Below are 8,628 nucleotides of genomic sequence, written 5' to 3' on the forward strand. Positions count from 1 at the left end.
GGAATGGCTCTGCCAATCCCCCACACTGCACCCACAAAGCTCAGCTGAACCCCAGACATTATCTCACAGTACCTGGTAGAAATGAGACCCTTAAAGCTTAATGATTATTTAAAAGATTTATATATTTAGAAATGCTCAATTAACAAGATGCCCACACAATTAGAGTTGTTACCCAATATCTAACCTTTTGATAGGAGTTGCTATCCAGGACAGCTTTCGACCCATCCATGGATCTCCATGGTCCATAGCCTCCTTCTTTTCTTCCCCTTCCTCTCTTCTTCCCTTCCCTTTCCCCTTTCTCTCCCCTCCCCTTCCTCTCTTTTTCTCCTAGCTCCACCTCCTCATCTACTGCCTAATCACTGAGCTCCACTGTGAATACAATGTAGCAAAATAAATACCCTGCTACAGTAGAGGTAGGTTATGACATCGCAAAGACCTTCCCAAAAGATACACTTCATATACTAAAGCTCTGCCTCTTAAATGTTTCTACAGCCTTTCCAAAAAGCCTCACCAGCTTAGGACCAAGTATTCAAATACTTGAGCGTACTTAGGACATTTCATACTCAAACATATTCTAATCAAACCTGCCCCATTGGACTCCTACACTGAGTAGATGAGTTGATCTTGGTGGACCCAGCAAGACCGCAGATCCATCAGCAAACCAAGTTGTTTTCTTGTCTTAAGTGTCTAACTTTAGCATAGATTACTGTGAGGCCATATACAACCAGTACATATACAACCAGAACAGTTTGTCACAAGATATTTTCAGGTAGGCCAAGCATTAAATATGATGCTCCTTAATCCAGTATCAATTTTGAAATCTATGAGAACAGATTGAGTTCAAAAGAGGCTATACCTTGCAGCAAACATAATTTGAATTTAGTGCTTTGCATCAGATTCAAATAAGTACCCTAGTATGCTTAAAATTAAAAATGATGTCAACAAAAACTAATCATAGATGACTCAAATGATAACGTTCTTACTAAGCAGAGTTGTGTTAATGTTACCTTAGATGTATGAGCACAGACGTGACCCAGACCACGTGAGTCCTCAAACTACACTTCTCTGTATTCTTTCTCTTGTAGAAAAATGAAGTTGATGATACCTTATTGATATTTTTTTTGTCCCAAAATACTGGCATTGGGAAAGTGTTAGTTGTTGTTGTTGTTGTTGTTGTTGCTATGACAATAGAAACAATTTAAAAGGAGAAGTCATTTTGTCTTATGGTTTTGGGGGGTCACAGTTCAAGGTTAGGTGGCTTCACTGTTTCTGGGCCAGTGGCTGAAGGGCATCCTGGAGGAGAGTTGTTCCTTGTCTGGTAGCCAGGAAACAGCAGACAAAGTTGGAGTCTGAAACAAACTATCGCCCTCAAGGGAATGGTTCTGGAGACCATTTTCCTCCAACTAGATCCCACCTCCCAGTGATTCCAACACTTTCCAATAATGCCATCAGATTATGTATTCATCACTGGGTTAGTCCATTGATTAAGTCAGAGCACCCACAATCCATTTGCTTCTCAATGGTTAGGCCCACCAGCTGAGAACCAAGACCTTTCCACATAAGCCTTTGGGTAGTTATGTCATATTTAAATCATAACAAGGAGTAACAGGAGCAATAGTAGAAATGAGAAATCCTCATATTAGTTAAAATATTATAAAACAAATATTTAGTGTGTGTGTGTGTGTGTGTGTGTGTGTGTGTAGAAACTTGCTTGGGAGAAACATACTGATTTGAGTTTTTTGTTTGTTTTGTTTTTGTTGCTGTTTTTAAGATTTATTAATTTGTTTACTTATTTAATGTGTATGAGTATTGTGCCTGAATGTTTGTCTGTGTTCCATATGTGTGCCTGATGACAAAGGAGGACAGAAGAGGGTGTCATATCTCTTGGGACTAGAGTAACAGATAGTTGTGAGCTACCATGTGGGCAGTGAGAACTGAACCCCAGACCTCTGGAAGAACAACCAGTGATCTTAACCACAGGGCCATCTCTCTAATCCCAGGAAAAATGTCTTATTGGAGAGATAGATCTTAAGTCCTCAATTTTAACCCCTGCACTACTTGAATTATTAGGCCCAAATGATACATTTACATCAGTAGATAATTTACTGAATTCTATTTGAAAAACAGACTGGTTAATGTGAAAGTATAGTCTACATTTAGAACTCATTCCATAACAAATGATGCACATGCTCTGAGAAAGCACCCCTGGATTAATCAACAAACTGTAGTGTAGTAGTGTTCTCTAGCTCACCACCCAAAAAAGTAGTGTAGGGTAATAAGCATTCTTTGTTGACACATACCATTCACTTCAAAATTGGCTGACCTAGATTGCCTTCAAGGAGAGCTCAGCGTCCATTGCATTTCATTCCTCTTGGACCATGGAATACTCTTCTCGGGGTGAAAGTCAGGGTTTAGGAAAGCAAGCCTAATCATGCAAAACCAATTAACACATCTGTTCATGGCCATTAACATTCCATTAGGCAAATTAAGACTCATAGGAAAATCTAAATTCATGGACTAAGGAAATTTCTCATTGAGAGTGTGCAGAAAGTGAACAATAATATGGATTTAAGACTGGTGCTTTTGACTTTGTAAAAGTATTATGAGTTATATGTCAAAGACTGCCATGATGTGAACAGCTTATTCAGTATAATTCAGTAAACATTTCTACAGTGTTTTGTTTTATAAGTACTGTTTTAGGTACTGAAGACACAGAAATCCATCACACACAGGCACTGCCCTCAAAAAAAAAAAATTAGACACAGGACCATTATGGCTATAAACCAATTAAAATTTGATGCGAATGCCACCAAAGCATTTATAACTCTTAGTATTATGGTTACTGTTTTATATATAAGAAACCAAGTCTTAGAGTGACCAAATCATTTGCCCAATGACATAGAAGAGAAATTAAAACACACTATCGATTAGATCAAGTGACAAGTCACTGGGAAAGCCTAATGGTTGCTATCCTGGGCAACAGAATTATGCTATTTGGAAAACAAAACAACAGCAAACAAAACAAAACAACAACAACATACTCTTAGAGGAACATTAAGGACAACAAAACAAATCCAAGAACTAGGGATTAATTTTGTGTGGCCTGTCAGAGAGATTTGATGAGCGTGTTTAGTGCTAGGATGAGAGCCTGGATGGTTATGAGCACTGGAAAGGGCTCAGTTTTGATGACTAGCCGTCAATAACCACCTTCCTGTACCATCATTTTCTATTAAAGGATGTTTGTGTGCTTGGTTTTCACAATGAGTTGCATGTTGCTTGCTTGGAGTCTGGATTTTGACTCATTCCACATAAGGTTCGGGTAAGAATACTACATGTCAGTGTCAGGTCGCTTTTACTTTCCCTCTTCCCAGAAGGACCATGCCCAAGGATGCTCAGGATTGGCTGTCTGCCTTAGTGTCGTGAATTCCAGAAGACCAGGCTAAACCACAGACAGTGCTGCCCTTCCTTGAGCATTGGAGCTGGGTTACATCTGATCTCCCAGCTGCTTTCACTGTAAAGCTGCTATAAACATTTCAGTAGATCACTGATGAAATAAGGCAAGGAAAAAAATGTGCACGGCTCAAGTTCGGCTTCTGTAATGGCTCAGAGTTATTCACACAATTTACAGGAGATGAGAATCTTTGGAGAATGCTGTCTTCTTACCTACTTTTAACTTTTATACTTTTATTTTGTTTTAACTTTATTTACTTATTTATGTTATTTTTTAAAATTTTGTAATTATATTTATGTACAGAAAACTTAATGTACATTTAACCCAGTTTAGCGGTGAGTTCTTTAGCCTTTGCCTTTTCCAGCTGGGCAATGCGAGTCACGGACTTAGGACCCAGAAGATTGTCTTCCCAGTGCTGGCAGATCTCATCATATTTGTCATTACAATTGGTCCTAATAGCTTCCACCAGCTTAGCCAGAGCACCCTTGTCTTCCGAGTTAACCTGTGTGAAGGCAACAGTGGTGCATGTCTTTCTGTGGACCAGGCGTCCCAGCCTGGCCTTTCCTTTGATGATGCAGTAGGGCACACCCATCTTTCTGCACAGGGCAGGCAGGAAAACCACCATCTCAATGGGGTCTACATCATGGGCAATCACCACCAGCTGAGCCTTCTTGTTCTCCACCAAGGTAGTGACTGTATTGACTCCTGCTCGGAGGACAGGTGGTCTCTTAGTTGGGATGTCCCCTTTGCCAGCAGCTTTCTTCTTAGCACTGGCCAGTAGCCTTTACTTCTTCTCTTGCTTTGTCTCTGGCCTGTACTTGTGGACAAGCTTAAGCAGCTGAGTAGCTGTTTGCCTGTCCAGGGCCTGGGTGAACTGATTAATGGCAGGAAGTACTTTGAGCCGCTTATAGAGGATGGCTCTTTGCCTCTTCAGCCTGATGTAGCGGGGCTATTTGACGAAGCATGTTAGATCTCTTTTGAGCTGGATGTCCTGCCTAGTGCTGAAGTTTTTGGGCCTTTTCTTGAACAAAGGATTGACCACATTTTTGGCCTCTTGTTTCTTGAGGATGGCGGGGGCTGGGGCTACCTTCTTCCCCTTGGCCTTCTTTCCTTTGGGCATCTTGTTTGGCTAGAGGAGAGACTTATGTTATTTTTGAAGCACGATCTTGCTTTACCCTGGCCTATCTGAAACTTGATATGCAGTCCAAGCTGGCCTCAAGGAAGAGGTAATTCTCCTACCTTTGCCTCTGAAGTGCTGGGATTGCAGGCATGCACCACCAGACCTGGCTTCTTAATACTGACATATAGTCATATTTGTGGAATGAAGGTATGTGTATAATGTATAATAGTCAAATGAAAGCAGTGAATACTTCTCTCTTCTTATTATTTCTTGAGGCCTTTGAACTTCTCTTTCTAGTTCTTCATAGAACATGTAATAGATTGAAGGAATGTCTAGCCTTTTGATGTTGAGTCACAAATGGTGTCATCTGTCTTAGTCAGGGTTTCTATTCCTGCACAAACATCATGACCAAGAAGCAAGTTGGGGAGGAAAAGATTTATTCAGCTTACACTTCCACATTGCTGTTCATCACCAAAGGAATTGGAACTCAAGCAGGTCAGGAAGCAGGAGCTGATGCAGAGGTCATGGAGGAATATTACTTACTGGCTTGCTTCTCCTGGCTTTCTTATAGAACCCAAGACCACCAGCCCAGGGATGGTACCACCCACAGTGGACCCTCCTCGATTGATTACTAATTGAGAAAATGCCTTACAGCTGGATCTCATGGAGGCATTTCCTCAGGGAAGACTCCTTTCTCTGTGATAACTCCAGCTTGTGTCAAGTTGACACATGAAACCAGCCAGTACATCATCTATAAAGTTCATGGTTGAGAACCACTAAATAAAATTACAAAAGAAGAAAAATGGGAAAAGAAAAGCAACTTCTCACAGGGTTTCAAGTAAGTTTTCATGCTGAATCACATTCATAGTTACCCTGAAACAAATGCAGTCTGCAGGGTTTAGGTTGGGCACAATGTAAAATAAAATTGCCTTCTGGTAGAACACTGTGCATTATTCTTCCCCTCTAACTGCTTGTATCTGTTACTTATCTAACCTCCTTTATTCCTGATCCCTTTCCTAGGCTCTAGCAAGCACCGTCTACCTTCTTGAAGCTCAACTTTCTTTCATCCAAGAGATATAGTATTTGTCTTTCTGTGCCTGGTTTATGTCATTGAATTAGAAAGTCTTTTGGTTTGATCAATTTTGTGGCAAATGACACAACTTCCTTCTTTTTTGTAATTGAGTAAGAACCAGTTGTATATAAGTATCTCAATATATGCTGGTGGAGATACCTGTGTTGATTTCCTCTCTTGGCTAATTGGAGCAGTGCTGCAGTAAACATGGGGGTTCAGTCACCCACTTTGGATATTTATCCAGAAGTGGGATTGTTGAATCATATGAATCAAAAATGGAGTCTCAAGTTTGTCTGGCTTCTGAGAATGCCATTGTTTTCACAATAGTAGGCAAGGCAGTAGAATATTTTAGAATGGCATATCCATAAATACATAAGTAGGTCACAGATTTATGATACCAGGGGCTAGCAAGAATTGAAACACTTCAAGCTCAGTATGGTAGCATATATCTATAATCCCAAGAATTGCAAGACTGAGGCAGAAAGATGGCTTTAAACTCAAGGCCATCTTGGGCTACATAGTGAGTTCCAGGATAGCCTTGGCTATAAAGAAAGCTCCTAGTATTTGTAAACCACCCACATTCCAGAACCAGCCAGCCTTCATCGGCTCAGCTAGCAGCCAGATCATCACCAGCTGCCAAACACTGCCACTGTCCTTGTGAGCTGCACACCCTTCATGAAGCCCGTGCCTTCACAGACTGCCCTCTTCTATCCTTCTTTACTCAGAGGCAGCCTTTCATTCTCTTTGTCACCCACTCCAATAAATCTCCTGCAATAGATCTCCTCTGTGCTGTGATCGCTGCAGTATTCCTTGGCCCTCTGATTATCTGCAAATCCCTAATACCTAGTTCAGAGAAAAACTATGTTTCCATCAGCTATGTATATAAGTAAATGCATATACGTGTATATATGCACATGTGCATGTTTTACTGTTCTACATACTCTTTGAAAGAGATAAATAAATGGAAATTTTTATTGGCCTTGTTTCTTTGGATCAAATGATAATTTTTTTTTTGTTATGGCATAGATCACTTGATAAAGATAAAGAACCAGAGTAATTTCAGAGGAGAATGTTCAGCCTACTTCTATGCTAATAATGGATCCTACCTCATGGCTATTTTTGAAAAATTTCTCAGCCTGTTTGAAAAGGCTGGAATTTATCAATTTGAATGTTTCCATGACACCAGCTTTATATTTCTCCATCTGAACTTCACATAATTGCTTCTGACTAGAAGATAGGTAATTTACCTAGCTTCTTTTAAAAAAACACACAAAAAAAAAACCACAAAAAAAAAACAAACCCCAAAAGGCAAAATGTGGAAAGTTTCCAAGATTGCTTCTATTCTTTTCTTTCCTTTGTTAAAGCTAAACTACTTTAATAGCCAATTCCAACTAATATCTATTGTCTTAACTATTCTGATAGTTTGTAGGATTATAGTTTTTTTTTAAATTGAGACCTACAGAAAACTTGTGTAATACTTTCTCTTAGAAGTTGTATCCTCTCTTTTAAAACTCGGCCATGTTTCTCCCATAGAGATTGAATTGTTTCTCACCTTTTCTACTTAATAGGACTCTATCCAATTTCCTTCCAGCTGGGTGATTCAATCATTACACCCTACATTGTGGGTATGATTCAACTAAACTTATCATAATGTCTTTCTTCCCTTTGTTTTTGGGGAATTGGATTAGCATGCTAATGAATTTCCCTTCTGTGAATCAGCCTTATTATTTTTATGGTGAAAGTTCCTGCTTTGTTTGGACATCTCTAGATTTAATTTCAATGATGAATGGTGGTTGAACTTTTCTTTCCTTTGTGTGAGTTCCTTTGTTTTGCTCCTTTTCTTTCCTCTTTTTTTCTATGTAAGATTCACATACTATTGCGCATCTATGTTAAAGATAGTTCACATGTTGTTCAGGTATATAATTCCAGCTTCCTTTGTCCTACAATAGAAAAAAATAAAAAACAATCAGATTAAAAAATCTATGCAAAGGAATGCCAGAGATTGAAAGAAATAACCTAAATTTTCTAAGAACTTTCAGCATGCCAGTATCAGGACCAGACCCCAAAAGCTTTCCCTCTGATCTCAGGTTCTTGATTTGTTGTGGATTCTGTTGTTTCTCTGTTGAAGGAAAACAGGGACTGGGAGACAAAAGACAAAGGAAGATCTTCCAGTATTGATATTGCCCTTCCCCTAGGTCACAGAGAATCTACTAGCATTCTAAAAGAATGACATTACCATTTTTATCAATTATCCATTAATTATATATGCTGCTATGAACATATAGGGATGCAGATATGAACTGCTACTTATTGAGCAAACCCTGGTCTAGGAACTTGCCATATCTTCTAATTTCTCACTACTGTCTTTTAAGAAAATAATTGCTAACCTCATTTTACAAACAGGCAAAGAGACACAGAAATAAAGTGACGTCCCAAAGCCATAAAGCTGGTAAATATGTTAGTTCAATAACTCAGATGTCTCCAAATACAGTCTGCTCATTAACTCCTTTACATATACCCAAAATGTCACATATTATCTGATTCAATTTCTTTGAAGCACTTAGAATAGATGTATCTGTAGAACTAGAAAGTAGCCTAAGAGTGCTTCAGACCCAGGGTGGAGAGGAAGGTCATGTCTGCAAATGGGCACATTTCCTTTTTGTAAGCAAGGACACAATGAACCCACAAAAATAAACTGCTCTGTGGGTTGAAAGAAAGCTTTACTGGTGATCAATCAGCCAAAGCTATCTCATAGAAGGGGGAGGCACAGGAAGAAGCAAAATGGAAAGAAAGAAAGAAAGAAAGAAAGAAAGAAAGAAAGAGAGAAAGAAAGAGAGAAAGGGAAAGGAAGGAAGAAAAAAGAAAAAGAAAGAAAGTAAGTAAGAAAGAAAGGGAAAGGAGGGAAGAAAAAAGAAAAAGAAAGAAAGTAAGAAAGAAAGGAAGGAAGGAAAAGAAAGAAAGAAAGAGAGAGAGAGAAAGAAAGAA

General features: G+C 39.2%; 1 pseudogene; it reads right to left on the reverse strand.

The window, feature by feature from the left end:
* Positions 1-3,770: 3,770 nt before the first annotated feature.
* Positions 3,771-4,571, reverse strand: LOC114609893 (annotated as a pseudogene).
* Between the last annotated feature and the right edge of the window lie 4,057 nt (positions 4,572-8,628).

The sequence above is a fragment of the Grammomys surdaster genome, unplaced genomic scaffold, assembly GCF_004785775.1.
Source record: "Grammomys surdaster isolate TR1022 unplaced genomic scaffold, NIH_TR_1.0 125985, whole genome shotgun sequence".
Classification (NCBI taxonomy): domain Eukaryota; kingdom Metazoa; phylum Chordata; class Mammalia; order Rodentia; family Muridae; genus Grammomys; species Grammomys surdaster.